Below are 15,333 nucleotides of genomic sequence, written 5' to 3' on the forward strand. Positions count from 1 at the left end.
CTCCCACCCCACAACCCCCAGCAACCATGGGCAGCCCCCACCAGGTCCCCACTCATGTCTCCCACCCACCCCCACCCCCCCAGCCACCATGGGCATCCCCCACCAGGCCCCCACTCATGTCCCCTATCACCCCCACTCCCCAGCAGTGCAGGGACAGCCTCCACCAGCCCCCCACTCATGTCTCCCACCACCCCCACCCCCCAGCCACCATGGGCAGCCCCCACCAGGCCCCCACTCATGTCCCCCTGCACCCCCATCCCCCAGCAGTGCAGGGGCACCCTCCACCAGGCCCCCACTCATGTCCCCCTGCACCCCCACCCCTCAGCATCCAGGGGCACCCTCCACCAGGCCCCCACTCATGTCTCCCACCACCCCCACCACCCAGCCACCATGGGCAGCCCCCACCAGGCCCCCACTCATGTCTCCCACCCACCCCCACCCCCCAGCCACCATGGGCAGCCCCCACCAGGCCCCCACTCATGTCTCCTATCACCCCCACCCCCATCCACCATGGGCAGCCCCCACCAGGCCCCCACTCATGTCTACCACCACCCCCACCCCCCAGCAGTGTGGGGCACCCTCCACCAGGCCCCCACCCATGTCTCCCACCACCCCCACCCCCCAGCCACCATGGGCATCCCCCACCAGGCCCCCACCCATGTCTCCGACCCACCCCCACCCCCCAGCCACCATGGGCAGCCCCCACCAGGCCCCCACTCATGTCCCCTATCACCCCCAACCCCCAGCCACCATTGGCAGCCCCCACCAGGCTCCCACCCATGTCCCCTATCACCCCCACCCCCCAGCAGTGCAGGGGCAGCCTCCACCAGGCCCCCACTCATGTCTCCCACCACCCCACCCCCCAGCCACCATGGGCAACCTCCACCAGGCCCCCACTCATGTCCCCTATCACCCCCACCCCCCAGCCACCATGGGCAGCCCCCACCAGGCCCCCACTCATGTCTCCCACCCACCCCCACCCCCCAGCCACCATGGGCAGCCTCCACCAGGCCCCCACTCATGTCTCCCACCACCCCCACCTCCCCAGCAGTGTGGGGCACCCTCCACCAGGCCCCCACCCATGTCAACCCCACCCCCACCCCCCAGCCACCATGGGCAGCCTCCACCAGGCCCCCACTCAAGTCTCCCACCCACCCCCACCCCCCAGCTGCCATGGGCAGCCTCCACCAGGCCCCCACTCATGTCTCCCACCACCCCCACCCCCCAGCAGTGTGGGGCACCCTACACCAGGCCCCCACCCATGTCTCCCACCACCCCCACCCCCCAGCCACAATGGGCAGCCCCCACCAGGCCCCCACTCATGTCTCTCACCCACCCCCACCCCCCAGCCACCATGAGCATCCCCCACCAGGCCCCCACTCATGTCCCCTATCACCCCCACTCCCCAGCAGTGCAGGGACAGCCTCCACCAGCCCCCCACTCATGTCTCCCACCACCCCCACCCCCCAGCCACCATGGGCAGCCCACACCAGGCCCCCACTCATGTCCCCCTGCACCCCCATCCCCCAGCAGTGCAGGGGCACCCTCCACCAGGCCCCCACTCATGTCCCCCTGCACCCCCACCCCTCAGCATCCAGGGGCAGCCCCCACCAGGCCCCCACTCATGTCTCCCACCCACCCCCACCCCCCAGCCACCATGGGCAGCCCCCACCAGGCCCCCACTCATGTCTCCTATCACCCCCACCCCCATCCACCATGGGCAGCCCCCACCAGGCCCCCACTCATGTCTACCACCACCCCCACCCCCCAGCAGTGTGGGGCACCCTCCACCAGGCTCCCACCCATGTCTCCCACCACCCCCACCCCCCAGCCACCATGGGCATCCCCCACCAGGCCCCCACCCATGTCTCCGACCCACCCCCACCCCCCAGCCACCATGGGCAGCCCCCACCAGGCCCCCACTCATGTCCCCTATCACCCCCACCCCCCAGCCACCATTGGCAGCCCCCACCAGGCTCCCACCCATGTCCCCTATCACCCCCACCCCCCAGCAGTGCAGGGGCAGCCTCCACCAGGCCCCCACTCATGTCTCCCACCACCCCACCCCCCAGCCACCATGGGCAGCCTCCACCAGGCCCCCACTCATGTCCCCTATCACCCCCACCCCCCAGCCACCATGGGCAGCCCCCACCAGGCCCCCACTCATGTCTCCCACCCACCCCCACCCCCCAGCCACCATGGGCAGCCTCCACCAGGCCCCCACTCATGTCTCCCACCACCCCCACCTCCCCAGCAGTGTGGGGCACCCTCCACCAGGCCCCCACCCATGTCAACCCCACCCCCACCCCCCAGCCACCATGGGCAGCCTCCACCAGGCCCCCACTCAAGTCTCCCACCCACCCCCACCCCCCAGCTGCCATGGGCAGCCTCCACCAGGCCCCCACTCATGTCTCCCACCACCCCCACCCCCCAGCAGTGTGGGGCACCCTACACCAGGCCCCCACCCATGTCTCCCACCACCCCCACCCCCCAGCCACAATGGGCAGCCCCCACCAGGCCCCCACTCATGTCTCTCACCCACCCCCACCCCCCAGCCACCATGAGCATCCCCCACCAGGCCCCCACTCATGTCCCCTATCACCCCCACCCCCCAGCAGTGCAGGGGCAGCCTCCACCAGGCCCCCACTCATGTCTCCCATCACCCCCACCCCCCCAGCCACCATGGGCAGCCCCCACCAGGCCCCCACTCATGTCCCCCTGCACCCCCACCCCCTAGCAGTGCAGGGGCAGCCTCCACCAGCCCCCCACTCATGTCTCCCACCACCCCCACCCCTCATCCACCATGGGCAGCCCCCACCAGGCCCCCACTCATGTCTCCCACCACCCCCACCCCCCCAGCAGTGTGGGGCACCCTCCACCAGGCCCCCACCCATGTCTCCCACCACCCCCAACCCCCAGCCACCATGGGCATCCCCCACCAGGCCCCCACTCATGTCTCCCACCCACCCCCACCCCCCAGCCACCATGGGCAGCCCCCACCAGGCCCCCACTCATGTCCCCCTGCACCCCCACCCCCCAGCATCCAGGGGCACCCTCCACCAGGCCCCCACTCATGTCTCCCACCACCCCCACCCCCCAGCCACCATGGGCAGCCCCCACCAGGCCCCCACTCATGTCTCCCACCCACCCCCACCCCCAGCATCCAGGGGCACCCTCCACCAGGCCCCCACCCATGTCTCCCACCACCCCCACCCCCCAGCCACCATGGGCATCCCCCACCAGGCCCCCACTCATGTCCCCTATCACCCCCACCCCCCAGCAGTGCAGGGGCAGCCTCCACCAGGCCCGCACTCATGTCCCCCTGCACCCCCACCCCCCAGCATCCAGGGGCACCCTCCACCAGGCCCCCACTCATGTCTCCCACCACCCCCACCCCCCAGCCACCATGGGCAGCCCCCACCAGGCCCCCACTCATGTCTCCCACCCACCCCCACCCCCAGCATCCAGGGCACCCTCCACCAAGCCCCCACCCATGTCTCCCACCACCCCCACCCCCCAGCCACCATGGGCATCCCCCACCAGGCCCCCACTCATGTACCCTATCACCCCCACCCCCCAGCAGTGCAGGGGCAGCCTCCACCAGGCCCCCACTCATGTCTCCCACCACCCCCACCCCCCAGCCACCATGGGCAGCCTCCACCAGGCCCCCACTCATGTCCCCTATCACCCCCCCATCCACCATGGGCAGCCCCCACCAGGCCCCCACTCATATCTCCCACCACCCCCACCCCCCCAGCAGTGTGGGGCACCCTCCACCAGGCCCCTACCCATGTCTCCCACCACCCCCACCCCCCAGCCACCATGGGCATCCCCCACCAGGCCCCCACTCATGTCTCCCACCCAACCCCACCCCCCAGCCACCATGGGCAGCCCCCACCAGGCCCCCACTCATGTCCCCTATCACCCCCACCCCCCAGCCACCATGGGAAGCCCCCACCAGGCCCCCACTACTCCAATGGAAACAATGTAAATCAACACATGTGTCTCACACACACACAATGGTTGCAAGTGAACCTGAAAACCCATATCATGACATGCATGAAAACAATGAGATGAAACCACACATTGAAGAATGAAAAAATCCAAATAATGTATTAATAACAACAGTAATGGCAAACAAAATTAAACAAAATACACAAGTAAAAAAAAAAAAAAATTAAGCTGGCTGTCCCTTTTCAAATTAAAATCAATAAATGATAATCCAAAAAAATGTCTTCCAAAGTTCAACTCCATAAAAAGGAAATGAAGGGAAAAAAGAAATAGAAAACCATTGCTCCATGGGAAAAAATATTCATAGTAAAAAAATATGTCCAAATCCAAAGTCCAACTATGTACAAAGTATTCAGGGTCCATCATCCCAACAGAAGAAATGAAACCTACCAAAAAACCTACCTAAAATGGGACTATATACAAAAGGTGGAGCAGTGTCCGTCGACTCCAAATAAAAATAAACTATAAAGGAAACCTATCACTAAATAACTATATACAATGGCGGTGGGCCAGTCCAGCGGCTCACTTAGTGGTGTTCCGGGCCAGGGCATCATCGAACTCCTCGTGTATGTCCCGGAGGCGGTCCTGTTCCATGGCCCAGAGGGTCCGCAGGGACGCCGACATGTTCACCTCCAACTTCCCGCGGATTGCCTTGAGGCACTCGGCCCGCCTCAGGGCCCTCCGCATGGAGTTCTCTGCCCTGACCATCGTGAGCCGCGCCTCTTCCGCCCGCCGCCGCTCCGCATCTATGGCGTGGCCCAACCGCTGCCACACGGAAGACACTTCCCGTCCAGGGTCCTCCTGCCCTCCGGCCGATGCCTGCCCCTCTGATGTTGAAGGCCCTGAGCTATCGTGGCTCCCACCTACAGCCTCCTGCTGCTGCAGCTGCTGCTGTCCATGTGCCCTGTCCGATGGTGCCTGCACATCCTCCTCCAGCTGGGGTGCAGTCGTTGATGTGGCCACCCCTGCTGGACGTCCGACTCCCGACTGTGGCAGGGATCTGTTGTCCACCAGCCTGGCCGCACGGTCAGAGGCAGCTCCACAGGGCACCCAGGTGACACATTGGTGGGAAGATGGCATGGAGGACGACTGGGGCATAGGGGGTTCCGTGGAGGAGGGGGTCGGAATAAGGTCCAGGAAACGGAGAAATCCAGCCCTGGTGAGCTGTCCCAGTGGGTCAAAGCAGTCAACGAGCCATGCGAGAAGACGTGCAGACTCATCATGAAAATACTGCAGGTCAGCTCGCATGGCCCGTTAACGCAACGCCACCCCACCCTGGACAGGCTCAACCTGGTGCAGGATAGCCACATCCACAGGGAGAGGAAGGCCAGGTGTTGTAAGCCAATCCCCTCCCTAAGAACGGGTCTGGAGGTAGGCATCCCGCTGGTGCAAGATGATGCAGTGACAGGAGCAGGGACAGGATTGCACACAGGCACCTCCGCGGCGGCCTGTGCTGCCTCCTGTCCCAGATCCTGCACTGCACCACTAGTCCCAGTGGAATCCCCACCTCCAGACCCCGCCTCTGTCGCTTGCACGGCCTCCTCCTCCTCCAAACCCCCCACCAACCTGGATGACTCCATGCCATCTTCCTCCGTTGGGCCCTGTGGGGTCCCAGCTGCCCCTTCTGCTGCCGAGGAGTCCAACTCCAACCTCCGCCTCTTGGACCTCCCCTCGGCAGCTGCGGCCTGGGACACGGCACCGGACTCCTCACTCCCCGACGAGATCAGAACCTGGGAGGGGATCCGGGCCTTGCGTCTCCGGCTGGTGGTGCGTCCCCTGCCGCTGTGCTCCACAGCACCTTCTCCGCCCTCTTCATCAGTTGACGCTGCAGACAGGGAGAAAGAAAACACAGGCATCAGGGCACTGTCCAAAGGACTCATACACACATGACAGTCATACATGAGTGGCATTGGTAAACCTCAGACATGGCATCACAATCCCCAACACACATGTCATTTCAACTTGCACACATGAGCCATACCACAGCCATATTGCAACAGCCAGCACCATCCATTCACATACAACAGCATGAGCAGCCAAAGGTCATCCACACATCACATGCAACATAGGGAGTACACTACACATGCACACACACCACCAAACTTGCATGCATGTGTACACCTCCGCCAACTGTCGCAGTGTTCCGATCGACATCCATGTCACACCTGACAATCATTCCTCCACATCCTGTGCCATGCAAGCCCACACACACAAGCACCATCCATGTGTCACACATGAGACCCCTCGCATGTGTCACCCTCACGGCCCTGTACACCCCCCCTACTTGCCCACATAAAAATACATGTTCAACCTGCACACTCCTGGCACACCACACGCACAGCTTAGAATCAGTATGCGTGTACACTTACCGCTCGACTCCAGACGGGTCTGCCTCTCAAGGACCTGGACGTGGAGCGCTGGGGATATGCGTTCCAGGACCCTCATCTGATCTTCTGACAAGTGGCCCCGGCGCCCCTTAGCATCCGCTGCCTTCAGGAGGCGCCGGGCCTTGTTGAGGGTCCTGGACCTGAAGTCCTCCCAGCGCTTCCTGACACGTTCGTAGTCGCGGACTGCCACCTCCTCCGCGTTGATGGCAGTCACGATGTCCATCCAGATCCGAGTCCGTCCTTCCTTGTCGGCGCGCAACCTTCCGAAGAGGGCATCATACTGCCCCAGGACATGCTCCACCAGGACACCAACTTCGGTGGCAGTGAAGCTGGTGCCCCTCTGGCTCCTTGGCCGGGGGTTGCCACTGGTGCCAGATGTTGCAGTGCCCGACATGGCAACCCCAGAGGCAGGAGTGGGTGGGCAACTGGGTCCTGGGGCTGGGCTGTGGGGCAATGGAAAATAAGTCGGGAGTCTTCGGTTCCAGCAGGGGTGTTCACAGCAACAGCACCCCTGGCTGATGTGCAGGCAGCAAATGGCAGGGCACGTGGGCAGCAGGCAGTCAGGCAGCAGCAGATGGCAGGTGGGAGCGTGCTCAGGGCTCTGGGGGGCAATAATTCGGCCTTCTGGGCAGGAGCGTGGTCTTCCGTGTGTGAACATGTGGCCAGCTTGATACGGAGTGATTTTGCACGTGAAAATCCAGCACGTCTGTGTGTAATTCGAGGAAAGGCCCTTAGCGTGTAAGCGCGTCAGCACACGTCTGTACATTCATTGGCCCAAAGGCCACCAGCGTATGCGCGTCTATGAAGTCACGTGCACGTTGAATATGGCACACGTTTGAAATGTTGCGTGTTAAAAAAATGAAAGACACGTCCGACTGTCAAAGCGTGTAATTGGTGGAAATGGCCTTAGCGCGTACACGCGGAAGTGACAAAGCGTGTAATTGGTGGAAATGGCCCTAGCGCGTACACGCGGAAGTGACGCTGGACGTGTGGGCCTGCATAAAAGGTACGTGTAGAACACCATTTCCTTGTACGTGCTTTTCGTGGAGAGCGAGTGGGTGAAATCCGTACTTCTTGTCGTTTCACACGCGATTTACTTCACGGCGTTTCAAGTTCGTACTCCCTGTTACCTCTGACAGCTTTTTCTCTTTTTTCTCTTTTTCTGGTTTTCCTGGGCCTGTTCCCTCAAACAGCGTTCCCTTCTACTGTTGTCCTGTCTCCTCAGACACAGTACAATTCTTCTTTTGGCGGGGGTGTTGCCAACGCGCACACGTGCTTCTTTTTCACGCTCTTTTTCCTGGCAGACGGTGAGTCAAGCACGTATCTAACATCTGTGCTTGCCCCGTGTGTAGCCTACCCCTTCAGAGGTCAATCTAGGCTGCGTGTGACACGCATACGTTCATTCTTGTGTTACTGGGTGCCACAGCGTAGTGCAGGTTTTTTTTTCCGCACACGTGGTCTAGGAGGGGTTGCGTGCACGTCATCTCCCTTTTTTGGGCTTCCTGGGCGTTGCGTGACCCGTCATCTTTCCCCAGGGGTCACATTCAGCCTTGCTAGAGCACTAGGGTACAATTACCATCTGGTACCCAACCCCTTTGACCCCCAATTGCCCAGGACAATAGTTTACAGCCACTCCCATACGCACATTAACATCAGTGCCATGGTTGGGAGGCGAGGAATCCGTAAGGGTGGCAAAGGTGGACGAGCCACAAGTGGTGGCCGTGGTGGATCCGGTAGGGGACGTGGTCGTTACTTGCAGGGTGACCCTGTCCCCCCATGTGTGAAGGACCAGTCAAGGGCACCCATAATCCCCCCCCACCCTCCCTAGTTGAGGCTGATGTGGCTGACACCATCCATGCTCAGCCCTTGTTGGACCAGCCCATTGTGGCACCAGACCTGGCTGACTTCCAGGTCAGCAGGCCTATGACACGTGCGCTGGTGCACGTTGATGACATCAGGCCACGTGGATCAGGGGCAGCAAGGTCATCTGCTGCCCCAAGTAGGCAGGGTGGAGAGGCTGCAGGGGCAGCTGCGGCTCCATCCACCCCAGCTCTCACACACCCAGCCAGGACAGTGTCGGTCCTAGTCCATCCTGCTGACATTCCCCCTGACACCATTACACTTGAGCCAATGCCTGCACCAACTCCCATGCTGAGTGTGCAATCCCACACTCCTGATACAGAGTCCACCAGGGCTCCTGCCCCTAGTGTCCAGAGCGGCGTAGGACACTCAGGATCACCACCACCTTCCAAGCGGAAGTGGAAGAGTGCTCGTCCGGCACAGGCTGATGCCCCAGACACGGCTACACAGTCCGGCCCGTCGAGGAAGCCCAGCTTCACGGATGCCGAACTGAATGCACTTGTCAAGTATGTGTCCGCACATGATAACGAAATGGTCATTGTTGCAGGATCCAAGACCACACCTGCACAACGGCAGGCACACTGGCAGACCGTTGCGGACATCGTAAGTGCCCTTGGAATCGTGAGGCGCACAGCCAATGATTGCTATAAGCGCTGGAATGACCTAAAGCGCAGAGAAAAGAATAAGCTGGCCTCAAGTCATGCCGCAACTCTAGTGACTGGAGGTGGGTCTCCAGTAGAAGACATGGAACTCACTCCACATGAGACAGTCGCTGGGACCTACGTCACGGAGGAACAGATCCAAGGCGTGGGAGATCTGCCTGATTATGAGGCATTGTCCGGTGAGTGCACATGCATGTGTGTGTCATCCATGTGCATGGTGTGTGTGTGAGGGCTTCTGTTTGTGTGCCAGGTGAGGGTGTGTGCGCCTGAGTCGTTTGGGTCACCCATGTGCTTCATGCAATACATTCTGCGCAGCAGAATTTGGCCATAGCAGTATCCCTTCTGCCAACAGTAGACATCTAGCCCAACAGCACGCCAGTTGCCCTTGAAGTGTCACCTTGCCACAACATTGTTGCTTATTTTTCTCTGTTCATTCAGGCAGATTGTTTGCATTCCACCACTTTTACTAGGCATTTCTCAGTCCTCTAGTCACATGTCTGACATGGCTATGGTAAAGTGGAGTGACTTTGTTACCTGGAGATCATTTGTTTAGACATGTCCCTGTGCAATTGGACCATTTTGGACTGGCAGCTCCAGGTGAAAAATCAGACCTGTTTGAATTAGAAAAGCTATTACATGAGGGAACTGGACTGAATGAATAAGTGCTGCCCTCCTCTCCATCTTCACTCAATAGCAATGATACATGCCATCTGTGTGATGGCATGTGTATTTCACCTGGCAATCACAGGCCAATGTGTGATGCCACTGCCAGGCAGCATGCAGAAAATGTGTTCATCTTCCATCTTGGTGTCATCAGTGTGTGCCATTTGCCACCCCTTCATACGCAGTGAGGGTGCATGCATGGGAGGGTTTTAGTCATGTGGGACATGTGTCAATCAAGTACTGGTTCTGTTGCTTCTCAGCCCTCATTGCGTGCCATGGTGCTAATGCCTGTTTCCATTTGTTTGCTTTTATGTCTTTGCAGGGGAAGACGCACCTGATACTGCTGGGGTTGTGGAGATGGTGCAGACCCAGGAGGGGTCTGAGGGCCGACCGACCACCAGTGAGGGACGTGGTGTGGTGGTGGGTGAGAACCCACAACTGCTGCAGGTCGTGCTCTCAAGGGGTGTCTCTGGCTGCACCTCCCCCGAGCTGTACTCAGGTGTTGATTCAGATGATGAGACCTACGTGCCGTCGCAGGTGAGTGTTCCTGGGAGGGATTCTGTTCTGTCCCACCAACCTGCACCAGGGTCAGAACCCTCAATGGGGATGTCAGTGTTGGCAGCTACGCCTTTGGTGGTTACGGATGCAGGGTCACACTCCGCGACATCTGATCCTGTTCCTGGGCCAGCAGATCAGAGGGGGAATGCAGTCCTGCAGCCTCAGGCAGTGCCGGCACAGCAAGGCGCAGTTCGCCTTGCCCCAGACAGGTGTGGTGCCCGCCGACGTGGTGGCCGTACGCCACCTGGCAATACCGCATGGGAGCAATCCATTTACGGTATGGCAACCCAACAGGCAGCATCATCAGAGATGATGGCTCAGGCCATGGATAGGGTGGCCACTTCCATTGTCCCCCCCGAAAGGCTGATGGAGCGACTACAGCAGGCAACCGACTCCATCTGCCAGTCACACAGGGAGGACATGTTGGCGTCCAACAGGGACAGGCGGGCGGCACTGGCGACTCTGCAGGAAGCCATCTCCATAGAGTCCCAGGGCCACAGGGAAGCCCTGAGGCTGGAACTCCTTCACCTCAGGACGACTCTTGTTGAGCTTGAGGCTTCAACAAACCGAAGGACAGAACAGCAGCTGGAGCGTCTCACCCGTACGCTCTCAGCTGAGATGCAGGCAACTAGGGCGGAGGTCCGGGCATCCCATGAGTTGTTGCATGGGGACCTCCGCACACTCATCCTCCAGAACGAGACCTACCACACCCGCATGCTTGCAGCCATGGAGGAACAGACTAGGGCCTTGCGTGGGCTGCCTCCCATAGTGCCACCACCTCCGGATGCAGCTGCACAGGGTGATAATAGCGACAGCAGTGATACTCCCACAATAGGGTAGCCGTGTGGGCCATGAGCCCATGGAGGTGTTTTTTTCTGCAAGATCCACACAGGTGGGTTTTGGTGTGCACCCTGTCCTCGGACCTCCTGGGTGGCCTCCCCAACCCCCCCCCCCTGGGCCCATTAATGGCCATTTTTGATTTTTATTTATTTTTTATTTTTTTTGGGGACAGTGTGTTGCCTTGTGTGGCTCCCGTGGGCATACGCTGCATTGTGGCTGGGCACATGCAGGCTTGTCATGTATTTGGTTCAGATGCTTGGGTTTTTTTCACACACACCCCTCCTGCTTCCCGTTTCCATGGGCTTGCAAAGGGTGTGCCCTGCCCAAGTGACATTGACGTACATGGTGACATTGGACTCCCACTACATGTGTGGGTAGTCTAGTCAATACTGTGTATACATTCCTAGTGCATATTGCTGTTGTGTTGTACACTGCATGTTGCATTGATGTGTAACTCATCATCCATGTCTACCTCCTAATTTGCAGGTCCTTTCCTCATGTCTACACAAGGCCCTCTACTTTGGAGATGGGGTCCATGTTGGCAGCAGTGCAGCTACAACTCTACATGGCGGCAACACTGTACAGTTGGAAGTGGTGGGAGTGCAGGCATTTCCAGGTGGTGAGACTACTGATTCCTTACATTCGTAATGTCATGTTAATGGTAGTTTTGAGGGTCAGTAGCTGATAAGTGTTTTTGCTAAATACCTGCTCAAGTGTGTTGTTGGTCCTGCATTACTGTGAGCATTTCAGGTGTCGCGAGTTTCAATTAGGGACACTGTACTTTGTGGCACTTGTGTCATGTTGTGGGGATTACTTTGTTTACCTGCACATAGCATGTCATGGCACGGTGTGTCGTTTGGCGGTGCTGGGGATGGGTTGGGACTGTCCTCATGTTGCATTTTGCAAGTGGGTATTCATTTTAGCTGCATGAATGTGTTTTTTCACGAAACTGCATTGGCGGTGTCTGTGTAGGTAGGGATGCACACATTGTAACACTTCCAGGTGAACAATCTCAGGCTGATATGGTTTTGACGGTTGATTCTCCAGACATTCAGGATCAGTGTCAGGTTGAGTCATCATTGATTGTCAGATGGTATGTGCCAGGGCAGTGTGCACTCCACAGGGGTGTGATTTCTATGTGAAGTAATTAGCCACTAGCTGTGTACGGGCTGCCTCCCCCCGTGCCCTTTCCCCTCCCATGCGCAGCGGGCGTGCATGTGGTTGGGGATGTGGGGGCACCACCATGTCCACGGCCAGGCCCCGGCGTGTTGCAACGTTGTGCAGGACACATGCTGCCACTATGATCCTGCACACTACTGGGGGAGCGTATAACAGCTGCCCGCCAGAACGGTCAAGGGAGCGAAAGCGTGACTTAAGCACTCCGAATGTGCGCTCCACTATGCCCCGGGTTGCAATGTGGGCTGTGTTATATCTTACCTCGGGTGGCGTGGTGGGGTTCCGAATTGGCGTCATCATGTGGGGGCTGAGAGGGTAGGCACTGTCCCCTGTGGAGGTGGTGATGGGTGTCATTGGTGGGGTTGTGACCTTGCTCAGTATCTGACATGCATGCATGTGCAGTGGCATTCATACTCACCAAGCAGCCATGTATCGCCATGCCGCCCAGCTTCTAGGTCCCGGCTTAGGGTGGACATTCGGTAAATGAAGCTGTCATGGGTGGACCCGGGATAGTTGGCATATACTGAGGTGATGATTCCCTTGGCATTACATACTACCTGCACGTTGATGGAATGCCAGTGCTTGCGGTTCCTATAGATGTGCTCAGATGCCCTGGGGGGACGTAGAGCCACATGGGTGCAGTCGATGGCACCTAGCACTTTGGGGAATCGTGCCACACCGTAAAAATCCAGGGCGGCAGCATGCCTTTCTGCAGGTGTTCTGGGCAGGTATATGTGCCTGCGGACTGATGGGCGTGCAGTGATGATGTTCAAGACCTGGTGTAGGCAGCGTGACTGCGTGGCCTGTGACACCCCACCCACTATGGCACTTGTCCGCTGAAATGATTCAGTGGCTAAGAAGTGCAGTACATTGAGGACCTTCTCCAGGGGGCTGAGTGCTTGGGAGCACAGGGTGGGTGATGTGAGGTCATCCTCCCACTCACTCACCAGGTCCAGTATTATGTGTGGTGGAAACCTGTACCTCCCATACACCTGGTCATCAGGCATCCCGAAAAGGCTGGTTCTGGGTGTGAAAATTCTGGCCCTGACTATCCTCCTCCTCCTCCTTTGGTAGCCCACGGCCACTGCTGCTAGGAACGGTATATTCATCCTGGCGTCTGAGCTTGTTAGTTTTTGGCGCGCAAATTTATGCGTCGCGGGTCGACGTATGCCTGCTTCCTACTGGCGTACATGTTTCTTTGTGCGTGTTGTAGGCGATCGTGTGAAACTTCCCGCGCACCCCTGAAATCCAGTACCCAGGCCAATAGCGTGTGGAAATTTCCGCGCACCCCGGAATACACGTGCGCTGATGTACTCGCGTGTGTAAGTGCCTACGCACCCCTGAAATACACGTGTGCGCGCACATTTGTCCAATTACACGCGATGACACTCTGACGTGCAGTCTTTCCACGTGTGCTCCAGCATCACGTGCTATGAGGGAAACACCCGTGCGGGTCACGTCACAGACGTGCTTACACGCTGAGGGCCTTTGGTCCAATAGAATCGCGTATGCGTGCTGACGCGCTTACGCGCTGAGGGCCTTTGGTCCAATAGAATCGCGTATGCGTGCTGACGCGCTTACGCGCTAAGGGCCTTTCCTCGAATTTCACGCTGACGTGCAGGATTTTCACGTGCCAAATCACTCCGTATCAAGCTGGCCACGCGAAAACACACGGAAGACCACGCTCCTGCCCAGAAGGCCGAATTACTGCCCCCCAGTGCCCCGAGGAGCCTCCCACGTGCCATCTGCTGCTGCCTGCCTGCCTGCCTGCTGCCACCGTGCCCTGCCATTTGGTGCCTGCACATCAGCCATCTGCAGGGGTCCAGTTGCTGTGTCCACCCCTGCTGGAACAGAAGACTCCTGACTGGGATAACATCGCTCCACAGCCCAGCCCCATGACCCAGTTGCCCACCCACTCCTGCCTCTGGGGTTGCCATGTCGGGCACTTCGACATCTGGCACCAGTGGCAACCCCAGGCCAGAGGGGCACCAGCTTCACTACCACCGAAGTTGGTGTCCTGGTGGAGCATGTCCTGGGGCAGTATGATGCCCTCTTTGGATCGTCCCGCGCCAGCAAGGAAGGACGGGAGAGGATCTGGGCTGACTGTGTGGTTGCCATCAACGCGGAGGGGGTGGCAACCCGCGACGTCCAGAAGATCAAGAAGCGCTGGGAGGACTTGAGGTCCAGGACCCTCGTGAAGGCCTGGCACCTCGTGGAGGGGAGGCCGGGGCCGCATGAGTTCCATCCAGATGAGGGTCCTGGAACGCGTACGCCCAGGGCTCCACGCCCAGATCCTTGAGAGGGAGACCCGTCTGGAGTTGAGCGGTAAGTAGCCAAGCATTGCTGTGTGAGACAGGGCATGTTGCGGTGTGCTGGTTGTCTGATACTTGCCTGTATGTGTGACATAGGCCATGTATGCATGTATGTGTGCAGGGACATCTATCTATCTATCTATCTGTATTCTTGTATTGTGCCACCAACCCATAGGCCTCAGGGCACACACAAAAAGGAGGAAAGAGACAGAACAACAAAAAACAATGTCAGACAAGGAGAACGAGGAGACATGGAGACTTGGTGAAACCTAAACCTCATAAAGACCAGCGAAATGAGGAAGAGATAGCGGAAGACTGATTTCAATACCGAGAGGGCTATGCTAAGAGGACAGAAGAGACCAATCCTTTGTCAAACAGGAAGGTCTTCAATTGCTTTTTGAAGATAGGCAGAGACTCACTATTAGAAAGGTATTTAGGGAGAGCATTCCAGAGAGCTGGGGCCCAAGAGTCAAAGCTAATACCCCCAAATATTTTCAGGATAGATGGGGGCTGAACCAAGACGGTGTTGCTACTTGAGCGCAAGAAACGGGTGACAGGTTTCTTTTTGATCCTAGTAGCGAGATAGGATGGAGCTTGGCCATGAAGGCATTTAAATACAGTAGTAAGGCCTTTGTGGTGTAAGCGCTGTTTCACAGGGAGCCAATGAAGGCTGCGCCTGGCGTCAGAGACGTGCATGTTGCGCTTAAGGCCCATTACAGCGCGTGCTGCATTGTTTTGTATAATCTGCAAGGTTTTTATGTTGGCCTGGTCGCACATCATGGTAATGCATGTGCGACCAGTGATGTGTGAACCACATGGTTGTTGCATGTGTTTAAATGCGACATGGGGAGCCCTATGCAGATT

Source organism: Ambystoma mexicanum, chromosome 1p (genome assembly GCF_040938575.1).
Source record: "Ambystoma mexicanum isolate Mex_15411 chromosome 1p, UKY_AmexF1_1, whole genome shotgun sequence".
Taxonomy (NCBI): domain Eukaryota; kingdom Metazoa; phylum Chordata; class Amphibia; order Caudata; family Ambystomatidae; genus Ambystoma; species Ambystoma mexicanum.